Source organism: Palaemon carinicauda, chromosome 20 (assembly GCF_036898095.1).
Source record: "Palaemon carinicauda isolate YSFRI2023 chromosome 20, ASM3689809v2, whole genome shotgun sequence".
NCBI lineage: Eukaryota > Metazoa > Arthropoda > Malacostraca > Decapoda > Palaemonidae > Palaemon > Palaemon carinicauda.
Window position 1 is genome coordinate 96,498,170 of NC_090744.1, and position 19,315 is coordinate 96,517,484.

Consider the following 19,315-nt stretch of genomic DNA (forward strand, 5'->3'; position numbering starts at 1 on the left):
GCAAAGCAAGGTCTTCTTCCTTCAGATGAGAATGTGCTTCCCTAATCAGAAGCCTGAATAGTAAGAAACTGAGTTCTTAGACCTTGGAAAAGAAGGCTTCTTGATAGCACACCATAAGGCTTCTGATTGTCCTCGTAAAGGTTAAGACCTTTTTAGATAGTACCTAAGAGCTCTAACTGGGCAAAGTACTCTCTTCAGTTCATTCCCCACCAAGTTGGACAGGCTTGGGATCTCGAACGACTTAGGCCAAGGACGTGAAGGAAGCTCGTTTAGCAAAAACCGAGCTGCAAGGAACATGTAGCCGTTTCAGATGTGAAAACTATGATCCTGCTGAAGGTGTGGATCTCACTTACTCTTTTAGCTGTTGTCAAGCACACGAGGAAAAGAGTTTTTAATGTGAGGTCCTAAAAAGAGGCTGATTGGAGAGGTTCAAATCTTGATGACATAAGGAACCTTAGGACCACGTCTAGATTCCAGCCTGGAGTGGACAACCGACGTTCCTTTGAGGTCTCAAAAGACCTAGGGAGGTCCTGTAGATCTTTGTTGGTGGAAAGATCCAAGCCTCTGTGGCGGAAAACCGCTGCCAACATGCTTCTGTAACCCTTGATCGTAGGAGCTGAAAGGGATCTTACTTTCCGTAGATGAGACAGGAAGTCAGCAATCTGGGTTACAGTGGTACTGGTTGAGGAAACTGCATTGGTCTTGTACCAGCTTCGGAAGACTTCCCCTTGAGACTGATAGACTCTGAGAGTGGATGTTCTCCTTGCTCTGGCAATCGCTCTGGCTGCCTCCTTCGAAAAGCCCCTAGCTCTTGAGAGTCTTTCGAAAGTCTGAAGGCAGTCAGACGAAGAGCGTGGAGGTTTGGGTGTACCTTCTTTACGTGAGGTTGACGTAGAAGGTTCACTCCTAGAGGAAGAGTCCTGGGAATGTCGACCAGCCATTGCAGTACCTCTATGAACCATTCTCTCGCGGGCCAGAGCGGAGCCAACCAACGTCAGCCGTGTCCCTTTGCGAGAGGAGAACTTCTGAAGTACCCTGTTGACAATCTTGAACGGCGGGAATGCATACAGGTCGAGATGGGACCAATCCAGCAGAAAAGTATCCACGTGAATTGCTGCTGGGTCTGGAATCGGAGAACAATACAACAGGAGTCTCTAGGTTATCGAGGTAGCGAACAGATCTATGGTTGGCTGACCCCACAGGGCCCAAAGTCTGCTGCAAACATTCTTGTGAAGGGTCCACTCTGTGGGGATGACCTGACCCTTCCGGCTGAGGCGATCTGCCATGACATTCATACCGCCCTGAATGAACCTCGTTACCAGCGTGAGCTTTCGATCTTTTGACCAGATGAGGAGGTCCCTTGCGATCTAGAACAACTTCCACGAAAGAGTCCCTCCCTGCTTGGAGATGTAAGCCAGGGCTGTGGTGTTGTCAGAGTCCACCTCCACCACCTTGTTAAGCTGGAGGGACTTGAAGTTTATCAAGGCCAGAAGAACTGCCAACAACTCCTTGCAATTGATGTGAAGTGTCCTTTGCTCCTGATTCCATGTTCCCGAGCATTCCTGTCCGTCCAAAGTCGCACCCCAGCCCGTGTCTGATGCGTCCGAGAGGAGACGGCGGTCGGGTTTCTGAACAGCCAAAGGTAGACTTCCTTGAGAAGAAAGCTGTTCTTACATCACGCGAGAGAAGACCTCCTCTCTTCGGAAACAGGAACTGAGACCGTCTTTAGCGTCATGTCCTTTATCCAGTGAGCAGTTAGATGATACTGAAGGGGGCGGAGGTGGAGTCTCCCTAACACGATGAACAGGGCCAGCGATGAAAGTGTCCCTGTTAGACTCATCCACTACCTGACTGAGCATCGGTTCCTTCTCAGCATGCTCTGGATGCATTCTAGGGCTTGGAAGATCCTTGTGGCCGACGGAAAAGCCCGAAAAGCTCGACTCTGAAGATCCATACCCAGGTAGACAATGGTCTGGGATGGGACGAGCTGGGACTCCTCAAAATTGACCAGGAGGCCCAGTTCCTTGGTCAGATCCATAGTCCATCTGAGAATCTCCAGACAGCGACGACTTGTGGGAGCTCTTAAAAGCCAGTCGTCTGACGGAGCCGGACACAAGATCATGGTCCTGCTGCACAGTCTGTGAACTGTCAACCATGGGGAAGCGAGGAAGTACAGTGACAACCCGAAGCTGTCTAGACTGTCTGGGTCGTACAGACAACTCCTTATCGGGTTGCTGAGGTTGCCGCACTGCGTCACAACAAGTCACTTCTGCTGGTTGTTGAACGTCTTCCCAGTGACACACTGACTCCGTAAACAAAAAATCCTCTAACAAGGACTAAGCTTGGACTGCATGTCTTGCAACACAGCTCAAGGTCTATGGGAGCAGGTGTGGTAACAGACGGGGTTAGCGACTGAAGTGGAACCATTACCTTCCCTGGAAGCATGTTATGCTTAAATAAAAGTCCATAGGAGGCTACGCAGCTAAAGGCTCCTCTCCAAATGACAGAGTCCTCAAGGGAATATCAGAAGGAGGGAGAAAAGCACTTTCTCATCTACAGGGACCATATCCGAGAAAAGCTAAGTTCTCTCAGTGAGGGTTTCACTGGTGCAAAAGCAGCAGACTAGAAGGCAACGTTATGAAACTGCTTGACAGTCTAGTGAGTTGGCAACAACCAAAGATGTGTGACTGAGAAGCATGCGGTAAGGTATGCAGAGCATGCTGTATGCAGAGCATGCTGTATGTAGAGCATGCTGTAAGGTAAGCAGAGCATGTTGCATGGCGTGTAACATTTCTCAGAAATTCCATGACCAGTGCTAGATTGAGTAATATCGCATTACTGTCCATTGAAAGTGCACGTGCCGAGGGAATTGATTTAGACTGTTTTGTTGATGAATTTGATAGCCGGCATGATAATCGTAGAATTAAGCTGCACTAAATATACGTACTATAATCTACTTCACCTCAGGAAAGGGAAACTCGCCCTGTTGGCAACACTGCATTACTTCATGCATGCTTGCATGGGGTTTTAATATCAACATAATATTTACATTACATTCATAACTCATGATTCATTTTTGTTTTGAAGATATTTTTGCCATATTTTTGCGATTTTGTTAAAAATATATTGCAAGGAATACATATATATATATTTTTTTTTTAAGTAATACGAATAACCTCCATTATCATAATGTTTGTGTAGGCATACATGTATATGTTTTACAAATGCCAGTTATGAAAGTAATGAGGTGTTATTATTGTCATTTGTTATTTCAAAGTTGAATGGGAAGAGGCTCAAGCTGAGGAGAAAGTGGCAGATGCATGCGTTGAGGTGGCTGACTCATAGCATGAGGTTCCTGCCTCAAGAGTTGCGCTTGCCTCAAGGGTTGAGGTGGATGCGCAGTAGCAGGTTCCTGTCTCACGAGTTGAGGTTCTTGAGGTGTGAGCTGCGAGAGTTGAGGTAGCGGCTGCGCAGAACGCAGTTCCTGTCTCACGAGTTGAGGTTCTTGAGGTGCTAGCCTCAAGAGTAGAGGTTCTCGCCTTGAGGAAAGTAGAGGTAGCAGCTGCGAGAGCTGAGGTGGCTGCCTCAAGGATGGTAGAGGTTGTCGTACCTCAAGAGGTTGTTGCCTCGAAGATGGTCTAACTGCAAGAAACTCTTGCCTCAAAGGAAGAGGAGGAAGTAAGGCATAAGACTCCTGTTCCCATTGTTGAGGTTGCCTTAAGGAAGGTGGAGGTTGCTGCACAACGCTGGTAACTGGCAACTCCCAACGCGGTAGCTCACGCATGGAGGTAGCTTGAGGAACCTCAACCTCATACGTCTGGCAGATTGTACTGCGCAGAGGAGGAGGTGTATTAACCTTCTCTGCCTGAAACTCCTGCATCAACACCGCAAGCTGAGACTGCATTGTCTGCAGCAAAGACCACTAGAGTTTAAGAAAGACAACAACAAACGGAGCTACTGTCCGTTGAGACTGAGGGTCTAAAACAGCTGGTGCGGTAACAGACGGAGCTACTGCCTGTTGCGATACCACCTTGCCTCTCTGGGAGGTGTGCAGTTGTCGTACTGCAGCAAGTCCGAAATGACCCAGTGCTAATGGCTACACCTAGGAGTTAGACTTGTGCGGAAGGGACCGACTTGCACTTAAAAGCTGCAAGATTTGGTCCATGGTTTCTGCGAGAAACCTCTTCCGCAGACGAGGAATAAAAGGGCTCTCTCGTCTTTGTGTGGGTGGGGTGATCACGTCGGCAACGTGTGTAGATACACCCGAAACCACGGAGGGAAAACGTCTGTTCGTCGATCAAGGCCTGCTGAACCCATAAGTCCTTCGACATTACTTCTCCCCTGGGCTTGGGAGCTTGTAAGAGGTCCCAGACTAGGCGAACAACTGGCACGAACAGACGAACCCTCGAACGCAACACTGTAACACTTTGCGCTAATCACTTATCACTTTTGATTTTCTGTTTGCACTTATTTCACTGAACTCGAAACTTTAAGTGGTTTGTACCTGAAACACGCAATTCTATCCTTCCTTAAAAGTTAGTAATTGCGAAAACAGAATTACAATGTAACAGAAAAATCTAATGAAAGATAAATAATTCAGTGGCTGGAAAGAGACTAAACATTAGATCAAATAAACTACGTTTAAAATCTCTCACCGCATAAAACTTGAGAACAAGAATAAAACTCTAGAAACGTTTACCTTCTTCCCCTAAAGAGACTAGGGAGAAGAGCAAAAACGATAACAACGTTACTCGCTTGAACGAAACGTTTATCCTCCTCTCTCTCCCTCCGTCTCTATCTCTCTCTCTCTCTCTCTTTTGACTTAGAACCTGAGAGAAGAGCCCAATCATATATATCGTTAAAACATATTATTGTTAAAGGAAAAAAACTGAAAGATTTCCCAAATAAAAAGTTCCTTTATTAGAATTAAAACCATTAAGCTAAGAAAGAATGAACAAAACGCTAGAAACGGTTACTCTTACTGCAACGTGACACCGTGAAAATTCTCTCTCTATCGTAACGATAGAGCGCAAGTTGAACGTTCTGAACGTCAACAACTGCAGAGACAAAACAAAACGTTAGTTCAACTTTGAAAACAGTACGAGACTATCAAAGAAATTCTTTCAAAAACATTAAAATAGCATAATATGTTAACAGGTAAAATCGAAATGACGGGCTCAATGTTAATTAACTTCGGTACCAAGATTGATTGATTGAAAGTTTTCTGGCATACCAAGAAAAGACCGCCTACTATTAGGAAAGGTCGAATATAAACAAATATAAAAGTTAATTTTAATAAGTTTATAATAAAAGGAAGTTAATCGAAGAGGCCTATAAAAGGCGGAGAGATATAAAATAAATCTATAACTTTTGTTAAGCAAAATTAGAAAGAGAGTCTATACTCTCTTAGACACCAACACTTCCGTCTAAGGGAAGGGTCGGCCATTTAAAAGTGAAAGAGAGTTCATACTCTCTTCGTCACCATAATTAAACAAATTAATTCCAAAAGCTAGCTAAGCTAATGATAAAACTTCCTGAATAGCGAAAGCTAAACTCTAGAGCAAATACATCACCAAATCGTGAGCAAAAAACTCCAGAATCAACAGCGTATCCATGTAGGTCTAGCCGGAGGCACGACAGAGGAAAAATTGAGGTGGTGTCAACAAGAAGTACTGCAGTACCTGGCCACAGGTGGCGCTTGTGAGTACACCCCCCTCTTGTATAGCGATCGCTGGCGTATCCCTTCCGTAGAATTCTGTCGGGCAACGGAGTTGACAGCTACATGATTATCGGGTAAGATTAATATTGAAAAATCAAAAGTGATGCAATGCAAAATTCTAAAAGCAGTGTAAGAATCTTAACGTTCAACGCTCTTTGCTTTACCATGGCAAGGGCGAGCATTCTGGGAACGTTAACACGAACGCTCGCGAGGGCGTTTGCTCGTGAGCTAACGCCTCTCGTTTCCTTTCGCCGATCGACGTTCCTTCTCCCATGGGCCGGGGAGCTTGGAAGAGGTCTAAGGCTAGGAAAACAACGTCCCTGTGCTGAAAGAATCCAATGCCTAATTTAGCACTGAAAACTTCCACTATTAAACTCTTACACAAAAAACCATAATTAGTCCTGCCCGTTGTGAGAGAACTTATTCTTCTGCCACGGGCTTGAATGAGAAAGCAAAATCGTCTCTAGTACTTGCTATATAAACTGTAACAAAATATTTTTTATAGAATATAAAACTGACATTGCCATAATAAAATAAACTTTCAAACATACTTACCCGGCGGTCACAAAAAGAAAAAACCACCGGCCAAGAGTTGAGAATAAAAATAGATGTTGAAAACACTCACCCGGTAGTTACATATAACCACCGGTAAAATTAAATGTCATAAATACCTACCCGGCAGTTACATACAAACACCGGGAAAGTTATACGTTAAAGATTAAAATGAACAGAAAAAAGGGAAAACAAATGTAATCCACAATTAATTCAAAGGGAATTCAAAAACAAGCGAGTTGTAATGATAAAAAGAACAGATATAGCAATAACGTATCTATATAAATGTAAACAATAGGAACATATAAATGAAAAAGCTACTAAAACTAGAATTTCCATATAAATTAGTTGTTGTTGGAGAATAATAGCAAACACTTTAATTCCCATATCAAAAAGAACGCTACCAAGGCATGTTGGGACTGCACCGATAGTAACGAGTAACAGCGCAAATTAACCATACGCTAGTTCTATTTAATTTATGAAATTAGATCGATGATTTAAAGAACGAACACCAAATGGACAAACATTTCTTTAAAATTTTACATTAAAAGTTAAAAAACTTATATAAGTGGAATTCCTCCCATTCTTTGCATAAAACAAATAAAGAGAATTGCAAGACATACATGAAGATTACATCACACGACTGTGACGTCATAGAGTTGCCTGAACATATTTCCGTCATCAGGATTAAAAACTTCGCAACTAAAATATAGTGCACAAACAAAACCTCTGCATACAAACTGTGAGGATCAACCGACACTTTCGGTAACCTCATGTTGCATACATCACTCGCACAAACACGAAAATTAAGTTATCACTCATGATAAACAAAGTAAATAATAATAATAAAACACGATTGCCAAAACCCTAAATCAGTGTACTTCACCAAACGAAGTCCAAAAAAGCGAAGAAGGGAAAATGATTTGAAAAACTCTCAATGGTGGACCGACGATGTTTTCGATCCAGCCGGCAGAGATGAACTGAAGTCTTAGACATGGGAATGATTCCTTGGACCACCCTGTGACGGGTGTTACCACCTACCTCCCAACCACCACAAGGCGGTTGCCTCGTTTTGAAAAATTCTGCCGATTTAGAGATATCAGCTATATATATATATAACTGCCAGGTAAGTACTATTCATAAAATCCTCTTTTTCTCTTCAGGGGAGTAGACGCAGCCAAGGATTTGTGGCCCAATTCAGAGAGAACAGGCTTGAAAGCCTGCGTAACCGCTCTGACTAGTGCCCCAAACCATGGCTGCTGGCTGGCAGCTGCGCTGTAAGACACTCCCTCTGGAGGACCGATCTCTGGGAGGAGTTTCCAAAGGGGGGTTCGCCTGAAAAGAAAAGGAAGAAGAAATGTCCCTGGACCTTTCTGGAAGCTTCCCTTCCACCAGCGAGCGCGCTGTTCTGCGCTTGCGGGGAGGGGAACGTGGCGATGGCAACCTTGCCGTGCACTGTCCTGCAGTCTCGTGTGCGGGAGGGTATTGGCGCTCGCGCAAAGGGGAAAACCCAGGGTCGTGCACGGGAGACTGTTGGCGCGCGCGCGGGGGACTGCTGATGTGCATGCTCGAGGGCGCGTAGAAGCGTGCGCAGGAGACACAGGAGAGTGCGCAGGAGGCTGATTGTGCGCTCGCGCGCGTGTGGCCGCGCAGGATCAGGATGATGGTCCCGTGGGCGTGCGGGCCAGAGATCACGCGCCCCAGAAGATGTCGTAGGGCGCGCGCGCAGAAGAGATATCCCTTGCGCGCGGGCGCGCAGTCGGAACCTCTGTGCGTTGGCGCGCCTCTTGCGGCGCACGTCAGGCTGGCGGTGTATAGCTGCTGTGGGGAATGGGTGTGGGCGCGTGTATCCTCGTAGGCGCGAGCAGATGAACGCTCGCGATTGTGCACAGGAGATAGTAGGCGGCGCATTGCCGAGCGCTGGAGAGTAGGTGAAGTCTTAGACTTCCATACCGGCCCGAGATCCGAAGATCTTGGGCGCGCAGGAGAGATGACAGTACGTGGGCGCTGGCGCGCAGGGTGTTGGATCAGCAAGCTGACCTTCAGCAGTCCTCCGAAGAGGAGTCTGTGAGTGAACTCCTCCGAGGGGGAGAATCACCGGCAGGAGAGACTGTTGGACTTAGTTTCTCCCTCGTAAGTTGAGCAGGAACGGGAGAAACTACGCCTTCAGCTACTGCGGGATGAGAAGAGGCAGAGGTATTAGGAGATACCGCATTGGATACCTCTGACACCACAACGTCGACAATAGACAGAGGATCAACCTCTGCCAAAGTCGGCGATTGCTTGACAGCGGCACCCAATCGGATGATGTCAAGAAGTGCTTCCTTGGAGGGCGAACCCTCGAGCCCCAAGGAAGACCAAAGCTGAAACAAATTAGATAAATTTAAATCCTCCCCCGGGGGGAGAGGTGGAGCTGCCTCGCTAGGGGAGGCAATGCCATCTCTCGAACCCCGAGTTCGGGAAACAGAACCACGGTCTACGCTACCACTCGACGGTCTCTCGAAAGAGACCGATCGAGCGGGAGCTTCGGAGGAGGTTTGGGCAACGGAAGAAGAGTCCTTGGGATTTTCTCCTTTCAAAGAAAACTTCGAAGGAGAAATATCCCGCCTGGACTCTTTCTTACGTCGACGAGAAAACCTCTCCCACTGGAAGGTAGACCACTCCCTACACTTATTACCACTATCACACCGTTGGCCTCTACAGTAAGGGCAAAGGGTGTGAGGGTCTGTCTCGACCGCCGACATAAATGTTCCACAGGGGCGGTCGGGTAATCCAGAACAGGTGCGCATATTCGCAGAGGCCAACTTCACACTCTAACCTGTTAAAGAAAAAGCAAAAAGACATTAATGGCTGCCAAGAGAGAGGCGAGGGTAAGAGCAGACACGTCCGACTACCACCCGAGCCGAGAGCAAAGTGAGCTCAAGCACAGGTGTGTGTGGGGGGGGGGGGGTAGCAAGTTACCCTCCCTTACCTCCCGCTAACTAGCGGGGGGGTAGTAAACCCTCGTTAAAATTCTATTGGCTCATCATTTCCGCTACGCCGAAAGTAATACCCCTATTAAATAGCGTGGTTTGTATGTCAGCTACGGAATAACTATCCCTTTTGAGTTTACGTCTATACCTGTCAAACTCAATCCAGTCATGCTCTGATGAAAGAACACACTCATCACAACGATCCCCCAAATCACATTCTTTACCTCTGCAAGTAACGCAGAGAGAATGTGGATCAAGAGAAGCTTTAGCCATTCGGGTCTTGCACCCACTCACACACAACCTAAAAGTTATAGGGGGGTGGCCATTTTGAAAAATTTAAAGAGAAATCAAACAAGCAAGGGTCAAAATTTTCTAAATCCAATTGTATTAAAGAATATCCAAAAGGGAAATCAAACAAGCGGGAATCAACAACCAAAGTTTTGTACTTCACCAAAGTAAGATCAATAAATTGACGAGCAGAATATCCATGTGTCGCCGCTAGTGACGGCAGGGAATATATGAGGGTTTCTGGAATGGTTTCCAGGTACCTCGCTAGGGCACAGGGGTGGTACACCTGGCTATCCAATCGGCGATTGGCGCGAGTTTTGAATTTTCTGCCGTAACGTCAGGGACGTAAGCTATATACTGTATATAACTACCAGGTAAGTCTTATGTTTAAAATTGAGGAACAAGGAGATGCAAATTTGAATGAAGCATACCATGGCAAGAAAATAATTTCTGTAGCACAATATTCCTAGTAAAGAAAATACAAAAAATTGTCCCTGGTGTATTTACGTACTGGTAATCTGAAGTTCTGGTGAAAATAATTAGAGAAAAATGTTATTTTCATTAGTAAAATAAATTTTTGAATATACTTACCCGATAATCATGTAGCTGTCAACTCCGTTGCCCGACAGAATTCTACGGGAGGGATACGCCAGCTATCACTATACTAGAAGGGGGTGTACTCACAAGCGCCACCTGTGGCCAGGTACTACAGTACTTGTTGTTGACGCCACCTCACTTTTTCCTCGGTCCACTGGTTCTCTATGGGGAGGAAGGGTGGGTCAATTAAATCATGATTATCGGGTAAGTATATTCAAAAATTTATTTTACTAATGAAAATAACATTTTTCAATATTAAACTTACCCGATAATCATGTAGCTGATTCACACCCAGGGGGGTGGGTGAAAAACCAGTGTACAAGACTAAAGGATAGCTAAGTATCCCGTATTTCATATAATCAGTTATCCACAATAACAATGAAATAAAAAGTACCTGGTAAGGAAGTCGACTTGAACCGTTACTCTGCCTTTAATAAGATCGTCTTCCTTACTGAGCGCAGCGTTCCTCTTGGAAGGCTGAATCAACTCAAAGGTGCTAAAGTATCAAGGGCTGCAACCCATACTAAAGGACCTCATCACAACCTTTAACCTCGGCGCTTCTCAAGAAAGAATTGACCACCCGCCAAATCAACAAGGATGTGGAAGGCTTCTTAGCCGACCGTACAACCCATAAAAAGTATTCAAGAGAAAGGTTAAAAGGTTATGGGATTATGGGAATGTAGTGGCTGAGCCCTCGCCTACTACTGCATTCGTTGCTACGAATGGTCCCAGGGTGTAGCAGTACTCGTAAAGAGACTGGACATCTTTGAGATAGAATGATGCGAACACTGACTTGCTTCTCCAATAGGTTGCATCCATAACACTCTGCAGAGAATGGCTCTGTTTGAAGGCCACAGAAGTAGCCACAGCTCCCACTTCATGTGTCCTTACCTTCAGCAAAGCAAGGTCTTCTTCCTTCAGATGAGAATGTGTTTCTCTAATCAGAAGCCTGAATAGTCAGAAACTGAGTTCTTAGAACTTGGAAAAGAAGGTTTCTTGATAGCACACTATAAGGCTTCTGATTGTCCTCGTAAAGGTTAAGACCTTTTTAGATAGTACCTAAGAGCTCTAACTGGGCAAAGTACTCTCTCCAGTTCATTCCCCACCAAGTTGGACAGGCTTGGGATCTCGAACGACTTAGGCCAAGGACGTGAAGGAAGCTCGTTTAGCAAAAACCGAGCTGCAAGGAACATGTAGCCGTTTCAGATGTGAAAACAATGATCCTGCTGAAGGCGTGGATCTCACTTACTCTTTTAGCTGTTGTCAAGCACATGAGGAAAAGAGTTTTTAATGTGAGGTCCTAAAAAGAGGCTGATTGGAGAGGTTCAAATCTTGATGACATAAGGAACCTTAGGACCACGTCTAGATTCCAGCCTGGAGTGGACAACCGACGTTCCTTTGAGGTCTCAAAAGACCTAGGGAGGTCCTGTAGATCTTTGTTGGTGGAAAGATCCAAGCCTCTGTGGCGGAAAACCGCTGCCAACATACTTCTGTAACCCTTGATCGTAGGAGCTGAAAGGGATCTTACTTTCCTTAGATATAACAGGAAGTCAGCAATCTGGGTTACAGTGGTACTGGTTGAGGAAACTGCATTGGTCTTGTACCAGCTACGGAAGACTTCCCCTTGAGACTGATAGATTCCGAGAGTGGATGTTCTCCTTGCTTTGGCAATCGCTCTGGCTGCCTCCTTCGAAAAGCCCCTAGCTCTTGAGAGTCTTTCGAAAGTCTGAAGGCAGTCAGACGAAGAGCGTGGAGGATTGGGTGTACCTTCTTTACGTGAGGTAGACGTAGAAGGTTCACTCCTAGAGGAAGAGTCCTGGGAATGTCGACCAGCCATTGCAGTACCTCTAAGAACCATTCTCTCGCGGGCCAGAGCGGAGCCAACCAACGTCAGCCGTGTCCCTTGCGAGAGGAGAACTTCTGAAGTACCCTGTTGACAATCTTGAACGGCGGGAATGCATACAGGTCGAGATGGAACCAATCCAGCAGAAAAGCATCCACGTGAACTGCTGCTGGGTCTGGAATCGGAGAACAATACAATAGGAGTCTCTAGGTTATCGAGGTAGCGAACAGATCTATGGTTGGCTGACCCCACAGGGCCCAAAGTCTGCTGCAAACATTCTTGTGAAGGGTCCACTCTGTGGGGATGACCTGACCCTTCCGGCTGAGGTGATCTGCCATGACATTCATACCGCCCTGAATGAACCTCGTTACCAGCGTGAGCTTTCGATCTTTAGACCAGATGAGGAGGTCCCTTGCGATCTAGAACAACTTCACGAAAGAGTCCCTCCCTGCTTGAAGATGTAAGCCAGGGCTGTGGTGTTGTCAGAGTCCACCTCCACCACTTTGTTAAGCTGGAGGGACTTGAAGTTTATCAAGGCCAGAAGAACCGCCAACAACTCCTGCAATTGATGTGAAGTGTCCTTGCTCCTGATTCCATGTTCTCGATCATTCCTGTCCGTCCAAAGTCGCACCCCAGCCCGTGTCTGATGTGTCCGAGAGGAGACGGCGGTCGGGTTTCTGAACAGCCAAAGGTAGACTTCCTTGAGAAGAAAGCTGTTCTTACACCACGCGAGAGAAGACCTCCTCTCTTCGGAAACAGGAACTGAGACCGTCTCTAGCGTCATGTCCTTTATCCAGTGAGCAGCTAGATGATACTGAAGGGGGGGAGGAGGATTCTCCCTAACACGATGAACAGGGCCAGCGATGAAAGTGTCCCTGTTAGACTCATCCACTACCTGACTGAGCATCGGTTCCTTCTCAGCATGCTCTGGATGCATTCTAGGGCTTGGAAGATCCTTGGGGCCGACGGAAAAGCCCGAAAAGCTCGACTCTGAAGATCCATACCCAGGGAGACAATGGTCTGGGATGGGATGAGCTGAGACTCCTCAAAATTGACCAGGAGGCCCAGTTCCTTGGTCAAATCCATAGTCCATCTGAGAATCTCCAGACAGCGACGACTTGTGGGAGCTCTTAAAAGCCAGTCGTCTGACGGAGCCGGACACAAGATCATGGTACTGCTGCACAGTCTGTGAACTGTCAACCATGGGGAAGCGAGGAAGTACAGTGACAACCCGAAGCTGTCTAGACTGTCTGGGTCGTACAGACAACTCCTTATCGGGTTGCTGAGGTTGCCGCACTGCGTCACAACAAGTCACTTCTGCTGGTTGTTGAACGTCTTCCCAGTGACACACTGACTCCGTAAACAAAAAATCCTTTAACAAGGACTAAGCTTGGACTGCATGTCTTGCAACACAGCTCAAGGTCTAAGGGAGCAGGTGTGGTAACAGACGGGGTTAGTGACTGAAGTGGAACCATTACCTTCCCTGGAAGCATGTATGCTTAAATAAAAGTTCATAGGAGGCTACGCAGCTAAAGGCTCCTCTCCAAATGACAGAGTCCTCAAGGGAATATCAGAAGGAGGGAGAAAAGCACTTTCTCATCTACAGGGACCATATCCGAGAAAAGTTAAGTTCTCTCAGTGAGGGTTTCAATGGTGCAAAAGCAGCAGACTAGAAGGCAACGTTATGAAACTGCTTGACAGTCTAGTGAGTTGGCAACAACCAAAGATGTATGACTGAGAAGCATGCGGTAAGGAATGCAGAGCATGTTGTATGCAGAGCATGCTGTATGCAGAGCATGCTGTATGTAGAGCATGTTGTATGCAGAGCATGCTGAATGCAGAGCATGCTGTATGCAGAGCATGTAGTATGCAGAGCATGCTGAATGCAGAGCATGCTGTATGCAGAGCATGTTGTATGCAGAGCATGCTGTATGCAGAGCATGCTGTATGTAGAGCATGTTGTATGCAGAGCATGCTGAATGCAGAGCATGCTGTATGCAGAGCATGTTGTATGCAGAGCATGCTGTATGCAGAGCATGCTGTATGCAGAGCATGCTGTAAGGTAAGCAGAGCGTGTTGCATGGCGTTTAACATTTCTCAGAAATTCCATGACCAGTGCTAGAGTGCTTCATGCATGCTTGCATGGGGTTTTAATATCAACATAATATTTACCTTACATTCATAACTCATGATTCATTTTTGTTTTGAAGATATTTTTGCCATATTTTGCGATATTGCTAAAAATATATTGCAAGGAATACATATATATTTTTATATAAGTAAGACAAATAACCTCCATTATCATAATGTTTGTGTAGGCATACATGTATATGATTACAAATGCAAGTTATGAAAGTAATGAGGTGTTATTATTGTCATTTGTAATTTCTCAAGTTGAGGAGAAAGTGGCAGATGCATGTGTTGAGGTGGCTGACTCATAGCATGAGGTTGCTGCCTCAAGAGTTGCGCTTGCTGTAAGGGTTGCGGATGCGCAGTAGCAGGTTCCTGAGGAACGAGTTAAGGTTCCTGAGGTGTGAGCTGCGAGAGTTGATGTAGCGGCTGCGCAGAACGCAGTTCTTGTCTCGCGAGTTGAGGTTCCTGAGGAGCTAGCCTAAGCTGCAGCGAGTGCTGAGGTGGCTGCCTCACTGATGGAAGAGGTAGTCGTACCTCAAGAGATTGTTGCCTCTCTGGTGGAACCGCAAGCGGAAGCGGAGGAAGTAAGGCATAAGATTCCTGCTCCCATTGCTGAGGTTGCCTTAAGGAAGGCGGAGGTTGCTGCACACCGCTGGTAACTGGCAACTCAGTACGCGGTAAGGTATCCTGAGGAACCTCAACATCGTACGCCTGGCAGACTGGACTGCGGTGAGGCGGAGCGATCGCAGGAGGAGGTGTAACCTTCTCAGCCTGACACTCACGCATTAAGACCGCAAGCTGTGACTGCATGGACTGCAGCAAAGTCATCTTGGGGTCGGCAGACGCTAAGGTCTGCTGAGGCAAAGCTTTAACAGAAGATGAGGTCTGTTACGGCATCACCTTACCTCTCTTAGGAGGTGTGCAGTCACCTGATGACTGCGGAGAGTCAGAGCTAACCCAATGACTGCATCCGGGTTGTAGAACTCTAACTTCGTACGTCTGGCATAGGTCTGGACTTTACGTTTAAGAGGTCTTGAGACCTGAGACCAGCGTTTTCTCCCCGAAATTTCTTCTGCAGACGAGCAAAATAAGGGCTCAATCGTCTGCGGGTGGGAGTGACGGTCTCTGTAAGACACGCCCGCAACCACCGAGGATACTTCTGTGCGCCGATCAAGGCCTGCCGAATCCTTTTGCCCTTCGACATTGCTTCTCCCCTGGGCTTGGGAGCTTGCAAGAGGTCCCGGACTGGGAGGACGACTGGCACGCACAGAAGTACCCTCACGCACAACACTGACACTTTGCGCTAATCACTTATCACTTTTGATTTTCTGTTTGCACTTATTTCACTGAACTCGAAACTTTAAGTGGTTTGTACCTGAAACACGCAATTCTATCCTTTCTCAAAAGTTAGTAATTGCGAAAACAGAATTACAATGTAACAGAAAAATCTAATGAAAGATAAATAATTCAGTGGCTGGAAAGAGACTAAACACTAGATTATATAAACTACGTTTAAATTCTCTCACCGCATAAAGCTTGAGAACAAGAAAAAACTCTAGAAACGTTTACCTTCTTCCCTTAAAGAGACTAGGGAGAAGAGCAAAAACGATAACAACGTTACTCGCTTGAACGAAACGTTTATCCTCCTCTTTCTCCCTCCGTCTCTATCTCTCTCTCTCTCTCTCTCTCTTGACTTAGAACCTGAGAGAAGAGCCCAATCATATATATCGTTAAAACATATTATTGTTAAAGGAAAATATTCCTCAAAATGAAAAGTTCCTTTATTAGAATTAAAACCATTAAGTTAAGAAAGAATGAACAAAACGCTAGACACGGTTACTCTTACTGCAACGTGACACCGTGAAAATTCTCTCTCTATCGTAACGATAGAACGCAAGTTGAACGTTCTGAACGTCAACAACTGCAGAGACAAAACAAAACGTTAGTTCAACTTTGAAAACAGTACGAGACTATCAAAGAAATTCTTTCAAAAACATTAAAATAGCATAATATGTTAACAGGTAAAACCGAAATGACGGGCTCAATGTTAATTAACTTCGGTACCAAGAAAAGACCGCCTACTATTAGGAAAGGTCGAATATAAACAAATATAAAAATTAATTTTAATAAGTTTATAATAAAAGGAAGTTAATCGAAGAGGCCTATAAAAGGCGGAGAGATATAAAATAAATCTATAACAAAATTAAGAAAGAGAGTCTATACTCTCTTAGACACCAACACTTCCGTCTAAGGGAAGGGTCGGCCATTTAAAGGTGAAAGAGAGTTCATACTCTCTTCGTCACCCTAATAATTAAATTAATTCCAAAAGCTAGCTAAGCTAACAAAGAAGTTTCCAGTATAGCGAATAGCTGCAAATTTAGAGAAATACTTCACCAAACCGTGAACAATACTCCAAAATCATAAGCGTATCCAAGAACGTCTTGCCGGAAGCACGACAGAGGAAAAAGTGAGGTGGCGTCAACAACAAGTACTGTAGTACCTGGCCACAGGTGGCGCTTGTGAGTACACCCCCTTCTAGTATAGTGATAGCTGGCGTATCCCTCCCGTAGAATTCTGTCGGGCAACGGAGTTGACAGCTACATGATTATCGGGTAAGTTTAATATTGAAAATCTTATTTTTTTCAAATTGTAGACGTTTTAAGATTCCAGAGGACATTACTGAAAAACCAGATTAAAAGCGAAATAAACACAAGAGCGCCATCTAACCCCAGGTTTCCTACCTAACATAGCAGCCATACCGTTCCCTATTTATTTACAGGGGCTATGCTGCTCCTCTCCTAAACTGCCATATTCTTAGCTTATTCTAAGATTAAGTCTCCACTGTCTTTGCTTCCCACCAAGCTTAACTCCTCCAACTGTGTTTTTCGTATATAGTTCCTAGTTTAACCTGTCCAAAAAAACTGAAAATTACGTATTTCTGGCAATTACCAACATCAAAACCAGTTCAAAATACCTATAAACACACCAGTAAAAATTTTTATTTGCTACAAAAAGGGAAATAGCCACTAATTTTGGATGCCGTTTATATGAACATCTTTCTTAAATTCTACCATAGATCTTCTTTCCCACCGTTATCCTTATTTTAAAGGGTAGGTTACCTGATGCGCCCTCTCCAATGTTTTCTATCAAAGGCATCCTCTTCCACCAAGCCTCTTCTCTCCATATCATCCTTCACCTTATCTCGCCATCGTATTTTCTGCCTCCCTCTCGATCTTTTCCCACTAACAAGCTTACCAAGCCCTCCTCACTCCCTCCGCACCATCCATTCTTAACAAACGCCCAAACCATCTCAGTCGTGACACTCTTATCACCTCTGTAATCCTTACTATGTCAGCCATTCTTCTCATTTCATTACTTTCCAATCTTTCAAGCAGTGATACAGTATTCCCCTAATCCACCTTAGAATTCTCATCTCTGTTCTCAACCTCTGCTTCCCTTTTTCATCTTAGAGCACAGGTTTCTGATCCATAAATTAATAAGGGTCTTATTACTGTGCTTATACATCTTGGCTGTTTTAAATATGATGTAGTTGGGGAAGGAGCTTGTATTAGAAATGTGTTAGGAAATTAGCCAAGAAAAAGTCATACGCCAGTTTAAACAGTTCCGATTGGAGATTATAAATGAATACCAGTACATGTACTAATAATACAGAAAATGTCAAATAAAAAATGAGAAATCAAAATTTGGACAAGAGAACTTCCTGTCAAAAATTTTATGAACTGTTCTCTGGATCTTCTTGTGTCCTGGCAACCAGAACAAAAGGAGTAAAAATTTAATTTTTGCATAGGACGTAACTGGTGAGTTATGTTATGGTGATCAAACTTCTTGTGTCCTGGCAACCAGAACAAAAGGAGTAAAAATTTAATTTTTGTGTAAGACGTAACTGTTGAGTTATGTTATGGTGATCAAACTGGTGCTTTAGTAGGGGTATATCAAATTATGTAGGTAATATTTTGGCTGAGTCCCACCCAGCCATTACCACTTGCCAGTAGCCTACATAGGAACTTGATTTTTTTTTTTTTTTGTGAGAGAAGCGAGCGCACGACGCAGCAAAAACCATTAGCTTTCATTAATACAGTATTTCAATAGAGTCCTTAATGGTTTTTGCTGTGCCGTGTGCTTGTTCCGCTTGCGAAAGAAGAAAAACATCAAGCTCCTGTGTACTGGCAAGCAGTAAAGGCTGGGTGGGACTCTTAACAAAATATTACCAATTAGTTCACAAATAAAGTAAAACCCCCAACAGAGTAAAGACTAATAAGTGATTAAATAACATAATTGAAGTAACATGTAAATACCATGGTGATTCATGTGCAGATAACGACAATACCCGAAAATGACACTCGTTCCTGTAATACAGTAAAAACTTCACCATTTTTTTCTAGCAAGCATTTCTTGGTCTGCCAATATAAAAAGGATCCACTGAACCAAAGGACATGGACACCTCAAGGGGAGGGTGTATAAATTAGGCCTCACTGTGGCAACATATTTTGTATGGAATTAAAGATATAACTGCCAAAACAAGACAAAAATATGAAAATACCCCAACTCAATCATCCCATGTGACAGTCATATTGGTAGGTTAAGAGGATTCCATACTATATGTATTCCTTTCATCTTTTAATTCAGGGGAAAATCATCTGAAATATCCCAGGTGTTGGTTGCAAATCTAAACAATACCGTTCTATCTTGGATTAACATAAAAGGGAAATTTTGTACTGCTAACGTAATGTGTAGTTTGTCAATTCGGTCACCTTCACGTGCAGTCCTACCTCTCTCTTGTTAAAACAATATATTTTACATATAAACTTACCAATTAAAATTCTCCACGGGTAAATGTGAATTAACTAAATAATGCTACGCCAAGTTGCCCATATGATGTATGGTAAGCAGCAGCCACGTTTTTAACATACGTTCCTTAGACTAGTTGTTCAGATCGTTCCATCAATGTTTATTATTATGTTCGACTTAATTCTAACAGCCCTGGCTTCGGTGTCGTAATCGTTTCTCTTTTTACAAACTCAGATTCATTTACATAAAAATCACGAGGATAAATCTTATTAAAACATTATAATTTAAGTAAATTATTTCTTATACAAATAACTGCAAAAACGTTTTGTTCTGATAATGTATCAGTTGAAGACAGAGTCAAGTTCATGTGTTGGGAGGAAGCATTTTCCTCTTTATCGGCAC

The 19,315-nt window shown here is 44.5% G+C and overlaps 1 protein-coding gene across 1 annotated transcript in view; it reads right to left on the bottom strand.

Annotated features, from left to right (window-relative positions):
• LOC137614333 (protein PBDC1) overlaps window positions 1-19,077 on the bottom strand; it is a 49,529-nt gene extending 30,452 nt beyond the window's left edge. Inside the window, exon 1 of the mRNA XM_068344097.1 lies at window positions 18,936-19,077. The gene's annotated coding sequence lies outside the window, so the exon portion shown is untranslated. The remainder of the gene's footprint in view (window positions 1-18,935) is intronic.
• Between the last annotated feature and the right edge of the window lie 238 nt (window positions 19,078-19,315).